This window comes from Stegostoma tigrinum, chromosome 2 (genome assembly GCF_030684315.1).
Source record: "Stegostoma tigrinum isolate sSteTig4 chromosome 2, sSteTig4.hap1, whole genome shotgun sequence".
Classification (NCBI taxonomy): Eukaryota; Metazoa; Chordata; class Chondrichthyes; order Orectolobiformes; family Stegostomatidae; genus Stegostoma; species Stegostoma tigrinum.
The window spans coordinates 27,827,922-27,843,558 of record NC_081355.1 but is presented as its reverse complement, the minus strand read 5'-3'; positions in this window follow the sequence as shown (position 1 = coordinate 27,843,558).

The following is a 15,637-nucleotide window of genomic DNA, read 5'->3' as shown; positions in this document are numbered from 1 at the left end:
TCTTCTCCTCTATTCTTCTTCAATCCACCTCCCCCTCTCTCCCTATTTATTTCAGAATCCTCTCCCCATCCCCCTTTTCTGATGAAGGGTCCAGGCCCAAAACGTCAGCTTTTGTGCTCCTAAGATGCTGCTTGGCCTGCTGTGTTCATCCAGCTCCACACTTTGTTATCTCGGATTCTCCAGCATCTGCAGTTCCCATTATCTCTGTTACAGTATAATGAAGTGTTGTGAATGATGCTGAACACTGTGCAATCATCAGGGAATATCCCCACTACTGATGTTTAGATGGAGGGAAGGTCATTGATGAATCAACTGGAGATGGTTGAATCGAGGGCTCTACCCTGAAGACCCTTGCAGAGTTCTCCTGGAGCTGAGTTGATGGGCCTCTAAAACCATTTTCCTATGTGTCAGGTATGACTCCAACCAGCAGAGAGCTCTTCACCTAATTCCCAGGTAGTTCAGTTTTGCTGCCACACCCAGTCAAATGTGGCTTTGATGTGTGTGAAAATAATCCTCATCTCATCTCAGGAATTCAGCTGTTTTGTCCATTTTTGGACCCAGGCTGTAATGAGGTCTAATCATCAGAGAGCAGGTTATTCCTTGCAAGTCCTGCTGGATAACACTGCTGTTGATCTTATCCAACAGTTTGCCATTGATCAATAATAGACAGATAGAGTGGTAATCAGCCAGGTTGGATTTATCCTTTGTACAGTGTTTCTTTCAACTTGATACTATCCTTAACTCCTATTTTTACCATCCTTCTCATGAAACTTTTCCACTGAGAAAAGTCTTTGCTGAGTTATTAAATGTCTCTTTAAGTGTCTACAACTGCATCGCTGCTGTGCTAACTTATAACCTGGTTTCCCAGTTCATGTTAGAGTTCAACCTTTGTGTTATGTTGCTTAACTTTACTTAGGTTTAAAACATTTGTCTTAAAACTACACGTCCCACCTTCGAATAAATTGTGAAATTCTACCATATTATGATCATTGTTATCTAGAGACTCAATTACCACAAGATTATCTATTAATCCTGGCTCATTGTTCATTACAAAGTTTGGAGTAGTTTACTCCCTGGCTATCTCTAAAACATATAGCTTTAAGAAATTATCCTAGGTACAAGGTATGAACTAACTTCCTATGCCGTCTTTGTTAGTTTGGTTCCCTAATCTACACAGAGTCACAGAGTCATACAGCACAGAAACAGATTGTTCGGCCCATGCCAACTATAATCCCAAACTAAACTAGCCCCGCCTGCCTGCGCTTGGCCCTTATCCGTCCCAATACTTCTTATTCATGTACTTATCCAAATGTCTTTTAAATGTTGTAACTGTATGTGTATCCATCACTTCCCCGGGAGTTCATTCCACACCTCAAACCACACCAGAAAGTTGGATGAATTGTGTTTCTTACTAGGTAATAAGTCCCATTTTCCAATTAAATATTGAAAGGCTAGACAAGATTCTCATTAGTGAGTAGTGAGAGGTCTATTTGTATGCATTAATATGCAATAACATCCTCATAATTATGATACCCTGCCTCATTGATACACCAATTCCTAATTCACCCACCTGCAGGGTGGGAAATAGGCTGGAAAAATTCCCAACAAGTCAGTCAGAGCAATAAATGGTTACTTTTGCTCACCACTTGTTTCTCCGGACCTCCACAAGTCACCAATGGCTCAGGGCACACTCCATGTACAACAACCACACAGAGCCATTTCAGTAAGACATTCGGATCCCCTTCAGGAAAGCAGGTGCAATTACCCTCTATCCAACATGCCCAGGAGAAAACAAACCCATTCAGGGCATCCCCTGGCTAGCAACACTTGATCAGGTGTATGTCTGGGCTTTAAAGTTGGTGTCTTTGACAGGAATCCTGGGAGATTCCAGCGTAGCCAGTACTTGCCCTATCAAGAGTGTGAGAATACAACAAACAGGCCACAATGGAGGTTAGTTTGGGAATACAGTGTGAAAAAACTCGTTAGGTCTTATGGATAGAAACTTGTGAAAGTTGTCAATGAGTCAATATTGATAAAATTCTGCTCACAATGATTATTAGAGTACCAGAGAAACTTCAAGCATTAACTATTTTCTCTCTCTTCACAGAAACTGCCAGACCTGCTAATTTTCTCCAGCACTTTCTAATTTTATTTCAGGTTGCCAGCATTGGCAGCATTTTGCTTTTCCTTTAGTAAATACTCTACCTTTCTATTGTTCCTTCCGAAGTTGATAACTTCACATTTTCCCACGTTATATTCCATGAACCGAGGTAGATAGAGTTGAGATATAGAACAGCCTGATTCAAATCTAATTGAATAACAGAACAAGTTCGAGGAGCTGCATGAATAGTTATGCTGTATTTTCTTTTTAATACACAAACTTGCCATAAATTTATTCATGAGGAAGTGGGGAAAGAAATGGTTTGAAATAGAAGTGTGACTGATCAGGTTTGACTCCTGGCTTGTTCAGTGAAGGCTGTTATTCACTATAGGGTGCTAACTATTGATTGAAGTTGGAAACTAAAGCTTTAACTTCGAGTGGTTCTATTTTAGACGCGACCGTCTGCAGAGAATGTTCAAACTTTCCAATACCATTTTGATGAAGGAATTGCTTCTTGACATCATCTCTGAGCGACCGAGCTCTGATTTTAAGCCTATGCTCCTACATTTCAGACTTCCCCAGCGGAGGTGAGAGTTTTTCCCTCTCATTCCTTTCCAATTTTAATCGCCGAAATAGACCATTCCCTAATCTTCTAAACTTCAGGGAATATAAGCTCCTGCAACCTCTTTTCGTTATTTACCATTTTTCAACCTGCACTTATAAGGCCCAAACTCACTGTCTGAGTTAGATCTGACTGGAAATGAGGAGGATTAACTCCTTTCCGAGGGTTTAAATCTGTGGAAATCTTTAGCACAGAGGGCTGTCACGGCTGGATAGACAGATTTGTAATCAGGATAAGGAAATAAAAGGTTCTGGAGAAAAGGCAGGGATGTGGACATGAGGATTATCAGATCAGCCATGATGTCATTGAATGGTGGATTAGACTGGAAGGGCCAGTTGGTCTACATCTGTTCCTACTTCTTATGGTCTTATAATTTGAAAGTGTAGCATTTATTACCCAGAGGGTTTTTAAGAGTAAGCCACATTGTTGTGTGTTAGACTGGGTAAGGATAGCAGATTCCTTTTGCTAATCAAATGTTTCATTTTGTCACAGCCATCACCCAGTGGTCACATAGGGTGCATCTTCCCTGTTTTTTAATTTGAGCTATACTGAATTTCTTGGAGTGTTTGTTGCTGTGAGATCTAATGAGTTCTCTCTTTATCTTTTCAATTTGGCCCCTTTATTTATCTATTGCTCCCTATGACTTTGCTGATGTCTGATTTCTGCTCCATCTTACCATGCGCCATTCCTGGAATGACTTGTCACTCACTGAATATTTGCCAAAAGACTTGCACCCGCGTCAAATTTGAAAGCCTGTATTGCACCCAGACAAACACTGTCAGTGCGGATCAGTCCTGCTTGGTCCCTGACATTTGTCCCAGATGTGGCAGATGGGGAAATTGGTGCCTCACTCTGGTGGCGGTGTGCTGGAGGTCCTGCTCCAAGGGATGGTGGTGACACAGGATGCAGCAGTACAGTCCACAACGCCAGATGGTTCAAAGTTACTATCTAGATTAAAACAGTCTCAGATATTTGGAGGAATGCCAAGTACTGTGAGGGGAAGGTCAATGACCTTCTGTACTACACCAGGTTAAGTGCCACCATATTCTCTCTCATTCTTCAGACATTATCTCTCACTATTGCCTGCAACATTTTCTCTCATTTGCTGTTGACCTCCCCAGCCCCTTACACCACTAACCCCACAATCCTTCTGTGCTACCGACTCACTCTCTGCAGTACCTGCCACCTGTACCAACAGTAACAGCTATGCCATCCACTTCTGTCTCCCTTTGTACCCATCTCTCTCTCATTGCAGGAGGGAAACAGCCCACAATTGGGTAGAAAGAGTCAGGACAAGTGGTGTGAACAAAGAACAGCACAGCGTAAGAACAGACACTTTATCCCACCAAGACTGGGCCGACACATGATGCACTTCTAAACCAAATTCCTTTTTGCTTCTGTGCAGTCTCACTCTGTTCCCAAAAAGCATTGCTATTACAATACTGCTATTATAGCTGTTTCTACCATCTCCTCTGGTAGCACATTCTAGGCACTTACAACCCTTTGTGTAAAAAACTCACCTCTCATATATCCTTTAAACTTTCCCCCTGTTACCTCATACTCATATCTCCTGATAAATGACATTTCTACTCTGGTGAAAAAAAGGCTCAGGCTGTCCATTCTATCCATGGCTTTCATAATTTTGTAAACTTCTATCAGGTCGTCCCTTGACTTCTGATGTTCAAATGAAAACAAGCCAAGTTTGTCCAGTGTCTCATCATAGCTAAAACCCTCTCTGGCACCCTCCTGGCAAACCATTTCTGTACCGTCTCCAAAACCTCTGGCAGTATGGTGACCATACAGCTTTTCACCCCCTGTGTGGAGAGGATCTGATCGTGCCAAGCAAGTTCTGGACTGATATTGGAGGCTTCCTACAATTTACTGTGCCAAGATCTCCTGAGCAATGGCTTATTCCCCCTTAAATTGATTGGAGCCCACTGACAATCATGACAAGCTTCCTGGTTTTCTGCCTTCACTAAACAACAGGGTAGTATAGCAGTAATATAAGCCTGGAATCTATAACTGAAGGAGGGAAAGTGCAAAACGGCAAGTAATGCAAGGCAGGGATGCTTTGAGGTCTGGGTAGGCTCACAGAGAGTGAGATCCATTTGATGAAGTGAAGACCTTGGTGATGCAGCTTTGCTCAGCCCAGTATCCGGGTGCATGTCCCTGAGTGTAGTGTCCTAGCTGCAGTATTACAATAGTAGTTGCTGGAGCAGCTCCAAGCGCAGCATTTAAGTCAATCAGAAGTATGTCTGTTGTCAGGACATGCATGAGGCCAGTGTCTATGGTCAGTGCCTGTAGCGTGTGCCCTGAGATGTTTGTGCCCAGCATCTATCGTGGAGGTTCTTTGAATCAAGTGGGCAAGCTAAAGTTGCCTGGTACCCATACTGACTTGCATGTGGAGAATCCTTGATGTCTGGCTTATTTGGTGTATTTGATGCACTAGGAAACTGAACATCAATGAAACAAGTTGGACTGAAGTAGAGGCATTCAACAAGCAATAATTACTGTCATTTTCCAACTCACCGCTACCTGGCTAGCACATGAAGGATGCCAATGTCTCTAGATGTGGGATGCCATATGGCTGGTGACCATGGCACCTGCCCTGAGATGCCGATGCCTAGTTTCTAACGTGGACGGCACTTGGAACAAGCAGTGAGCTGAATCTGCTTTGGCTTCCTTGTTGAGTTTTCCTGACTTTGAGCTTGTTTGGTGAGTTTTGTGAATGGAAAGCTGAATATAACTGAGATGAAATGGCTGTGAACAAGGCATTTAACAAGCAATAATCACTGTCAACTAGCAACTCCCGTCACACAGACAGAATCTCAGCAGATGGCTTGTGAAAAGTATAAAATGTGGCATAAGTTAAGACCATAAGACATAGGAGTGGAAGTAAGGCCATTTGATCCATTGAGTCAATTCCGCCATTTAATCATGGCAGATGGGCATTTCAACTCCACTTCACTGCACTCTCCTCGTAGCCCTTGATTCCTTTTGAAATCAAGAATTTATCGATCTCTGTCTTGAAGACATTTAACGTCCCAGCCTCCGTGGCAATGAATTCCACAGGCCCACCACTCTGGCTGAAGAAATGTCTCCTCATTCCCGTTTTAAATTTACCCCCTCTAATTCTAAGGCTGTGCCCACGGGTCCTAGTGTCCCCGCCTAACTCTCCCAGTGTCCATCCTTTCTCAGCCATACATTATCTTGTAAGTTTCTATTCGATCTCCCCTCAACCTTCTAAACTCTAATGAATACAATCCCAGGATCCTTTGCCATTCATTGTACGTTAAACCTTGTAAGTTGCTCCCAATATCGAGATGGACTATGCCAAACTTATTGCCTGATTGTGCCACATATTGCACCGTAATCCCCATTGCTCGGACCCCCATAAAATTCTAACCATGATCATCATTAATTTACTTTTTTGGACTGTGCAATCCCACAGTGCTAATGGTGCTGTGTATAATTCAAAAACATGTAACTGAATAGTGCGCAATCTTGGGATATATAATGGAGCAAGAGGCTCTTGCCTTTAACAAGATATAGTGAATCAGTTTCAGGTTACACAGGAATGATAGACATGAGGGAGACACAGGTGCTGAGTCAAACTCCTTTGGGATCCCAAGCTGTTCTCCCACTCAAGCTGCACTGCTAGCTCCAGGCAATTGCCGCAAGCCTTTTATGAACGGGGATCTTAACTGGATGCCTGTGTGACACCATCACACCTCAGCATTAACCCTTTCATGTCTAACACCTCATAAAACAGTGGAGAATGTCTACATTTGATTTGTGAAAAGAAATTTGCATCCAGTGATGTATGATAATGAGAAAATGGTAATTGTTTCAAGCAATTTACTAAGTATCTCTGTAATTTTATGTGTCTATGCTCTGACGCTGTTGATGTATTTGAGTTAACAAAGAAGGTCCATTTCTGCTCCCTGGTGGGATTTAGTTGAGCATACCTTCAACTTACTTCTGCCTTGATATTCTCTGGTATTTTAGAGACACCCATGAACTACTAAGTAAACTTGGATAACAACATTTTAGGATTTCCAAAACTAAAACCTAAGCCGATTGTAAAGGCACACAGTTATCACTGGCTAACAAATATTTTGTCAAACTTGTACATAGGATGGGGTGGAAATTACTGTGTACTGGTTTCTGGCAGTGTAACTGTGCAACCAAAGGCAGGACTGTTGGCAAGGGGCCACTTAGGACAGGCTTTACCTGTGCCTGACATGGTGAGAAGATCGAAGAGTTGCTGAAGTTAATCAAGTGAGAGATCAAAAAGATCCAGTTCTCACCAACAATATAAACTTCTGTGACTAAATACTCTGCCTTCAGGTTAACTCTCACTGACAAATGGTGAGGTGGGCATCTGTTTGCATTTGCATCTTGTTAATACCACAATTCACTGGGTTTAACTTTGCTTTTCCAATTAACTGATAAAACCATGAACGCTGTGAAGGGGAGGAAGGCTAGGTAAGGAAGGAATGTGCTCCTGCCAGTTCAGGAGCATAGCTCCTGTCAGTCTGGTGGCGACAGTGTGGGCAATGCTCCAGTCAGTCTGGGGATGTGATCCTGTGGTTTTGAAGGTTTTTGGACCGCAGTCAGTCCAGTTTGGTGAAAGCCCTTTCCAGAATCTAGTCTATACTGGGGCCAACTCTTGCCTGGGACTCTGCTTGCAGTGCTGATGAAGCTGGGGGGATGGTCACAAGGATGGGGTTCGGAAATTGGGTGTCATCATCAGGAATGTGGACGGTGAGGGTTGGAAAGTGTCTGTGGAGTGGGGGGTGCGCAGGGAAGGGGCGGTCAAAGAACATCAGAGTATGGGGACTTAGATGTAGAGACGGGTAAGTCTCAGCAGAGGCAGAGGAACCTCAATGAAGGCAGCTGTGAGGAACTTTTGGGAATCTCAGTGGAAACATTAACTGATGGTGCACGGAGGAAGGAATTATGTACATAGGGATGAAAAGAAATGGGAGGAGAGGCGGTAAATTACAGTCAGCAGCAGCACGGTAAGAGTTAGTACTGTATCCTACCATGTTGGTAGAGTGTTGCGCAGCGTGTTTAATACCCTATCAAAGTTTGAAATGGCTGCAGCCAAGGTGGGAGGAGACATCATTTGGTGGGGGCTGAGCTGAATTCTGTGAACCAACAGTGCTCCATACCACATTCCAACAAGAAGTTGAACTCAAGGAGCCAAGGTATATTTTCACCCAATTTCTGTGTTGCAAACCCTCAGGTATGTAGTAAGCAATGCAGCAAGGGAACTGTGTTCGAGAAGCTGCACTGCTAGCTCCAGGCAATTGCCGCAAGCCTTTTATGAACGGGGATCTTAACTGGATGCTACAGCTATATAAGGGCAACCCTGACAACTGCTCTGGTTCAGGGTTGGGGGAGGGGAGGTGAAGTATCTAGCAATGCCATCATACCAAGGCCATGTTGGAAGTATTCTGCTTCTAGCTCACCTGGAGAGGAGCTGTCAACTATGCCTGGACAGGTGGACTGGCATACTGTCAGTACAGTGGGCACTGCACACTGCCTCACCCTGTACCAGTCGTGGTGCTCACAAAGAGCTGTTCCCTGAAGCTACATGGGATGCAGCTTCCCATGGAATGCGTGAAGGCTATGGAGGAGGTTAGGTGAGAAACACTGCATGGGGGACAGACATTCTTAGGCACAATGGAGTAGGCTGGAAGTCTGAATATTTAAGAGAGATATGATTATCGACATGACATTACTGAGTCCCCAGATCACTTGAAAGCAAATGTCATGGTAGCACAGACCCACCCCATTATCATTCTGGTCATCTTGCTTCTCAGAAGGAATTGCAGCTGTGGCCTGTCCAATGGCACCAACAAAATCAGGAGGAGAGGACCAGCTTGCAGATGCACAACCGCCCGTACAAGAGGCCAGTGTGGATGATGAGAGTTGGTCAAAAGCCCAGTTTCAGTGCAGATATCTGCAAATCGCAGCCTGTTAGTTTTGAAGATATCTCAGGACGTCCTGGGAAGCTAACATTTACATTTGGCAATTGTTGAACAAGCACCAGCATTCTTATCTACCAGAAGGGAATCCTATCTTTGTTGCCTTAAATGTGACAGCGGCTCTCGATTTCTTTGCAAGTGGATAATTTCAGGGAGCCAATGGAATTCTCTGTTGAATGTCAGGCATCCGCCATCAATGTATCCAGTTGGCGACTGATGCTTAGTTTGCTGACAATCTCCTGGTTGTTAATTTTCTCTTGGATGTTGGGAGGCAGGTAGTCAAGACTGTGGGATTTGCTACCATTGCAGCATTTCTGTAGCTGCAGGGTGAAATCAATTGTATCCATGCAGCCATCAAAGCACCTGCCCAGCACCCAGCAGTGTTGATGACTGGGAGAGACTGCAGCTCCATCTGTGAGCATACTCACCAGATCAGGCATATGTTATCTGGTAGAAAAGCTGCCCCCTCCACAAATGATCCAACAAAAGGGGTTTCTGTTGCGGCAGGACAAGATGAAGCAATGAAAGTCTCCTCTGGGGAGGAAGCTGATGCTGAGTATAATGAACTGGCCCAGGAGGGCCTCTCACAGATGCCAAGACAACAGGGCCAAGCCTCAACAAGGCAGACAGGCAGTTGGAAGCCTCAAAGCCTCCTGCTATGACCAAAGTGCCCTCAAAAGCATTTCTTCTTCCACTAGAGCCTGCTGACTGCTGTGGCATTTGAAACGTAGTGTTGTAGGAGCCTTGGTGAGTTGTCGCAATGCAGCTTGCAGATGGGACACACTGTTGTCACTGTGCACCAGGTCAAGTAGGGTGAATCAGCTGCTCTCTTCTAAATCTGTGTCATGTAAACTTGAAACATGTGAAGGGCTAACACTAAGACCTGGAGCATTCAATAAACCCCCACCTGTAATTCCCACACAAGTCTTTTAACAAATACCTGTTGCTTTCCCTGTTAAACCATCTTTTTTAGTCTCTTTGGAGGGTCCTGCATCCATGCTGCAGGAATTCTATGATCTCCGAGGATGTATTTAATTTGAACCTACTCAGCTTATCCTCCATTTCCTCTCGTTCAAAACCATTAATTTTCCTTTGGTTAGGGCTGAATGTGGAGAGAATGTTACTCAATGCATTCCCAAATGAATGATTAGCATGATTTACTCTATTGTGTTCATGCTCAGTTTCACTTTGTATCAAATGTAGTTCTCCCGTCTTGGGAAATAATGGTGCACTTACGTTTGGCTTTAAAGATGTTATAATGCCATTCTCTGGAGCAGAATGTTCACAAAATGCACAAATTATTTCAAGCAGTTAAGAAAGCAGTAAAGCTTATTCTATACAGTAAAATCCACCCAACATTATAATCTTCAATATGATCAGTAAATAGTGTAGGCTATGTTCTCGAAGGAGCATTTTAATTTAGGGGTGAATCCTAATTAGCTGTGTCTTTTCCCTAGTTGTTTTTCAGTAGTTGTGGAATTATTCCATTTCTACCCTTTGAATTTCTGTGCTGCTGCCAGTGGCAATATTGAGCCTGGTGTCAGTGCTTACAAGACAGGACAGTTCTCCGGAGTAACAATGTGCTCCTGAAAACACAAATGTACAAGAATCTAGAGAGACAGCACCACTGCCAGCAATGATTAGAAACAACCATTCCAGGCATTTTAGAACCTTCCTGTTTGAACAGTGGTAGAGTATTAGCCAAGCAGCGATGGCCAACAGTAGGAGAGATGGCAAGGTTCATTGCCACATAAATAAGGAACAAACCTTGCATTAAAGACAGGGTTAATTACCAGTATCAGCCATGTCGCTTGTTTAAGGCTCCACATTTTGCCCATTCCCCTTGTACCAGTACATCCCTGGTAGCTTGAGATATCATCATGCCGGCTCACTAATGGCAGGTGTGCAGGCTTATGAATTTCTGTTTCTGTCTTTATAGGTTGTCAGCAGCATGATATTCATGCTCTGGTGTTAACCAAATTGTACCACGGCATAAGGAGCTCGGCATTTTATCGAGCTAACAGGTTAAAGTAATAAGTGTCAGTGCATTGCAAGAAAAGAGATTCTACATCATATTATTGGTAGCTATGGGAATGGTTTGTTTGCAGATCACTACTGGGTCTTTTGTGGCATTCAGGCTTTATTTGCATTACACAAAACAGTCGGCCTAAAAACAATGTGCAAACACAGTGTCTGCAGGATTAAAAGGTCTAGGATGGCTGTGTAATATATAAGCACAGAATAAATATAAATAGCAAGAATTTTATATACATTTTTACCACAACAGTGTTTCACATCCAATGAAGTATTTTTGAAATGTAGTAAATGTAACACAGGGTAAAGAAAACATTGCATTTATATTGGGATATTTCTTGACCTCAGGACACCGAAATCACTTTGCAGTTCATGAAGTGCTTCTGAAATGTGGAAACTGTATTAACATAAGAAGAACACATCAGGTTTTGATGTTGATTGCTGGTGGCAGGCATCTTTAACTTAAACTTTTCAACAAATCACACCTGTAGAACATTTGTTTTCTCCCTTAGTTTTCAACCTGCTGAGGTTTATTTTATAGGATCTAGCAAATGTCACTGTTTTTATGTTGATAAATGCAGTAAACAGGCCCCTTAAACATAAATGACTTGTTTACGTTTTTTAAGTGGTATTAACTAAGGGAAGGATTTTGACCTGGGCATTATAACAAAAGTCAGCAGATAGAAAACTAGACTGAAAAATTGTGATTAAGTTAGTCTTGAACAGTTCCAATTGTGAAACCCATGGACTTGGCTGTCAGTGTAATGTGCTTGTAGCCTGAAGCAATTTGCTTTTAAGATTCAAAAGCAATTGGTCGATGTTAGTTCCACAGATCCACATTTTACTTTCATTGTTTGTTGTCGCAGAGATTTCAGTTCTGAAAAAGATTCATACTTGACTTGAGCTTTTAACACCGTGTCCCCCTTCACAGCTTGAGCTTCTTTGCCCTTTCTGATTTTAAGATTTCCATCATGTACAGTTGTTTTAATATTTCTCAATTCTTATTTTAATGAACTGAGCTGTTTGCAAAATAATTTCTGTGCAAACCTGTATGAATGGCTCTTTCTTTCTACCATTATTCTCATTCTTCCCTACTCTTTCCCCACCCACAAAAAGTAGAGATAATGTAAATGGATTATCTCTCTGAAGATTTGACTCCTTGTAATGTCAGCATTAATGTCTACACAGTACGACAAGCATGCCCCATTCAAATATACTTGTTATGTGCCTATATAACGCATATAATGTGAAGATAGTACTTCTGAATCAACTGCGTACATGTGGCTGTCAATTTAATTAAATAAATGCCTGAGATCATCTTAGAGACCTTTATACAGCTGAGTGATGGTAAAAATGACTTGAGTGCAATAAGCTGAGTGCATTGTGAATTCAGCAGTCTTGACATGAAGCACAGGAGAAGAAATGAACAGTAAGAGACAAGGTAATCTCTGAGTCAGTACAGCGCATGCCAATTTTAGAAGCCTAATTGACATCATTCTTTCAGAATTGCCTCTTGTCAGCTGCTCTTAGAAAACCATACCTGTCTTCTTAAATGACAGGGATATTTCCTTTTATGTATTGTGAATGATATGGTATTTCTTTTTATCTTGAAAGTTAACTCTCCAAAATAAGAGTTGGATCTTATCAACTCACAATGTCCATCTCATTCATGGTTTTTATTATTTGGTTAGGGGTTTCTTTTTTGCCTTCTTGCTCATAGATGTTTTTGAATTCCATATTTTAGATTATTGTTAAATGAACCCTGGATCCCTGCACCCTTAAGGACTGATATCGAGGTGAAACTTAAAGGATACCCAGTGTAACAAGATGATCCCTTGGAAAGGTAACTGACAGTAATTTTTCCTCATTCTGTGCTTGCATGCAATCCTTTACAAAAGACTACATTTTAGGCCATAATTACCTAACAGATTTATTAAAGGCTAATAAGGCAAATGAATTGCAGCCGTACAAAAATAAAACAATGTTAGTTTTCATCAGGATAGTAGGAATTACAGATGCTGGAGAATCTGAGATAACAAGGTGTAGACCTGGATGAACACAGCAGGCCAAGCACCATCAGAGGAGCAGGAAATCTAATGTTTTGAGCCTAGACCCTTCTACAGAAAAATCTGAAGAAGGGTCTAGGCCTGAAACGTCAGCTTTCCTGCTCCTCGGATGCTACTTGGTCTGCTGTGTTCATCCAGCTCCACACTGTGTTATCTCAGTTGTTACCGGCTTTCGTTCACTCCTACCACCTTGCTAAAGCCTCACTCAGCTCTTTCCTGACTGCTCCTCTCTTGGTGCTGCCTCAATTTGAAAATTCTTGTCCTTGTTTTTAAATAGGCTCACCCTTCCCCATCTCCTCAATTTCCTTCAGCTTTACAATATCCCAGAACTCTGCACACTGTTAATTCTGCCTGTTGAAACATTCCCAGTTGAAATGACCCCACTATTAGTGACTGCTTGTAAGATTATTTGCAGATTATCAAGAATATTAATTGCTAAGTCTAATTTTATTATAAAAAGACTAACATCTAACACATGATAGTCCAAAAATGTGCAGTTTGGATAGATTGCCCATGCTGTATTGCCCATAATGTGCAGGGATGTGCAGGCTAGGTGGATTAGCCATTGAAAATGCAGGGTTACTGGGATGGGATAGGTGGTTGGTCTGGATGGGACAGCTGATCAGTGTCAATCGATTGACCTACTTCGACACGATAGGAATTATATGAAGTAGATGTTAATTATAAATTAAGAAAAACAAGGTGATAAATACATTTATTCCCTTTATTCATTCACAGGATGAGGGTGTCGCTGGCGAGGCAGCAGTAATTGCCCATCCCTAATTGCCCAGAGGGCAGTTAAAAGTCAACCACATTGCTGTGGGTCTGGAGTCACATGTATGCCAGACCAGGTAAGGATGGCAGTTTCCTTCCCTAAAGGACATTCAAGGACATAATAAAGATCGCAAGGCAGGTGACGTGTGGTGACTGCAGAGTGTGGATGTTCCTGGGTCCCAGCCTGATGAAGGGCAAACAGTCTGCAGTGAATATTGGTGGCTTGTGGAAATTTGGTTCAAAGTGTCATTGAACTGCAGGCAATTGTGACATATCAAGGAAGAGAAGCATTCCTCAATCATTTTGTACCAGGAACTGGAAAACCTTTAAGGATAAGCTCTTCTAATGTGAGCAGTGGTCGAGGACAAGAGGGTATGATTGAAAGTTAGACAAGTAAGGAAATCAAGAAGGCAAAATTTGAGGAGCCTCAGCCTTTGCAATTGCCCAACAGGCTCAAAGTGTTTGCAACCTTTTTGGGTGAAAGTGGTGATTACAGTGTAGATGAATGAACTGACCACAGCCACATGGCTGAAGGAGGTCACACAAGTGGGGTGGAGGGAATTAAAGTGGAACGTAGTGGTAGTTGGAGTCAGCATTGCTGGGGATAGAGGCTTAGAAACAGCTCTCTGCAGCCAGGAGTATGAGTCTCTGAGACTATGTCCATCCCTCTGGCTTTAATGATGCCTTCCACTACTACACTCCTATTTATGGAGGCAAAGTCCAGGACATCCGTTTTAGGTTGGAGAGGGACTTCCTGTGTAAAGGGAAGGATCCAATGTGATGGTCTACGTTGGCACCAATAGCATAAGAAAGATTAGGCAAGAGGTTTTGCTTAGGGTTTATCTGCAGATGGGGGCTAAATTGAAAAACTCTGCATTATTACTTGAACCATGGGAAAATTGGCTTGGGGTAAATGTGATTGCAAAATTAAATATTTGGATCAAAGTTTCAGGTGGGAGAAATGAGTTTCAACTGGAGCACTGAGAGCAGTGCTGGGAAAGCCTGAGCTGTATTGTTCATCTGGATTTTACCTAAACAATGTAGGTACCGTGTTCTAAGACGTCATGTAAGTATGATATTAGAGAAAATTTTAAACTAAAGAATGGGCATGAGGTATCAAGAATGATATGATAGTGAAGAATTTGTTTAGTATGCTTGCCTTTACTGGTATAGCAGTTGGGATGTCATGTTGTGCCTATGCTGGACATTGGTTCGGCCACTGTTGGAATACTACATGCAAGCCTGGTCTCCCTACTATAGGAAGATGTTGTGAAGCTTGAAAGTATTCAGAAAAAATGTACAAGGATGTTGCCAGGGTTGCAGGGTTTGAGCTATATGGAGATGCTGAATAGGCTGGGGCTACTTGCCCTGGAGCGTCAGATGCTGAGGGGTGATTTTATAGAAGTTTACAAAATGTTGAGCAGCATGAATACAGTGGACAGCCAAGGTCTTTCCCGCAAAGTAGCAGAGTCCAAAACTGGAGGGCATAGGTTTAATGTGAGAGGGGAAAGATTTTAAAGGGACCCAAGAGGTAACTTTTTCACGCAGAGGGTGGTGAGTCCATGGAACAAGCTGCTAGAGGAAGTGGCTGAGGCTGGTACAATTACAACATTTCAAATACATCTGGATGGGTATATGAATGGGAAGGGTTGAAAGGGATATGGGTTAAATACTGACAAATGGGATTAGATTTATCTAGGGTATCTGGTCGGCATGGATGAGTGGACTGAAGGATCTGTTTCCATACCGTACATCTCTATGATTCTTTGACTCAATGGCGTGATCTTTACTTAGGACATAACAAACATAGGAAATTACTTTGTGGAAGTGGTTTCTAAACCCTCTAAAAGTGACCATTCTGCATAAATACATTCCAGTGCGAAAGAAAGATTCTACAGGAATGATGCATCATCTATAGTTAACCAAGGAAGTTCACAACAGTATCAAGTTGAAAGAAAAAAGTGTACAAAGTGTAAAGATCTCCAACAGGTCAGAAGATTGGGCAAAACAAAACAAAGATCAAAGAACAACTTAAAGTATAACA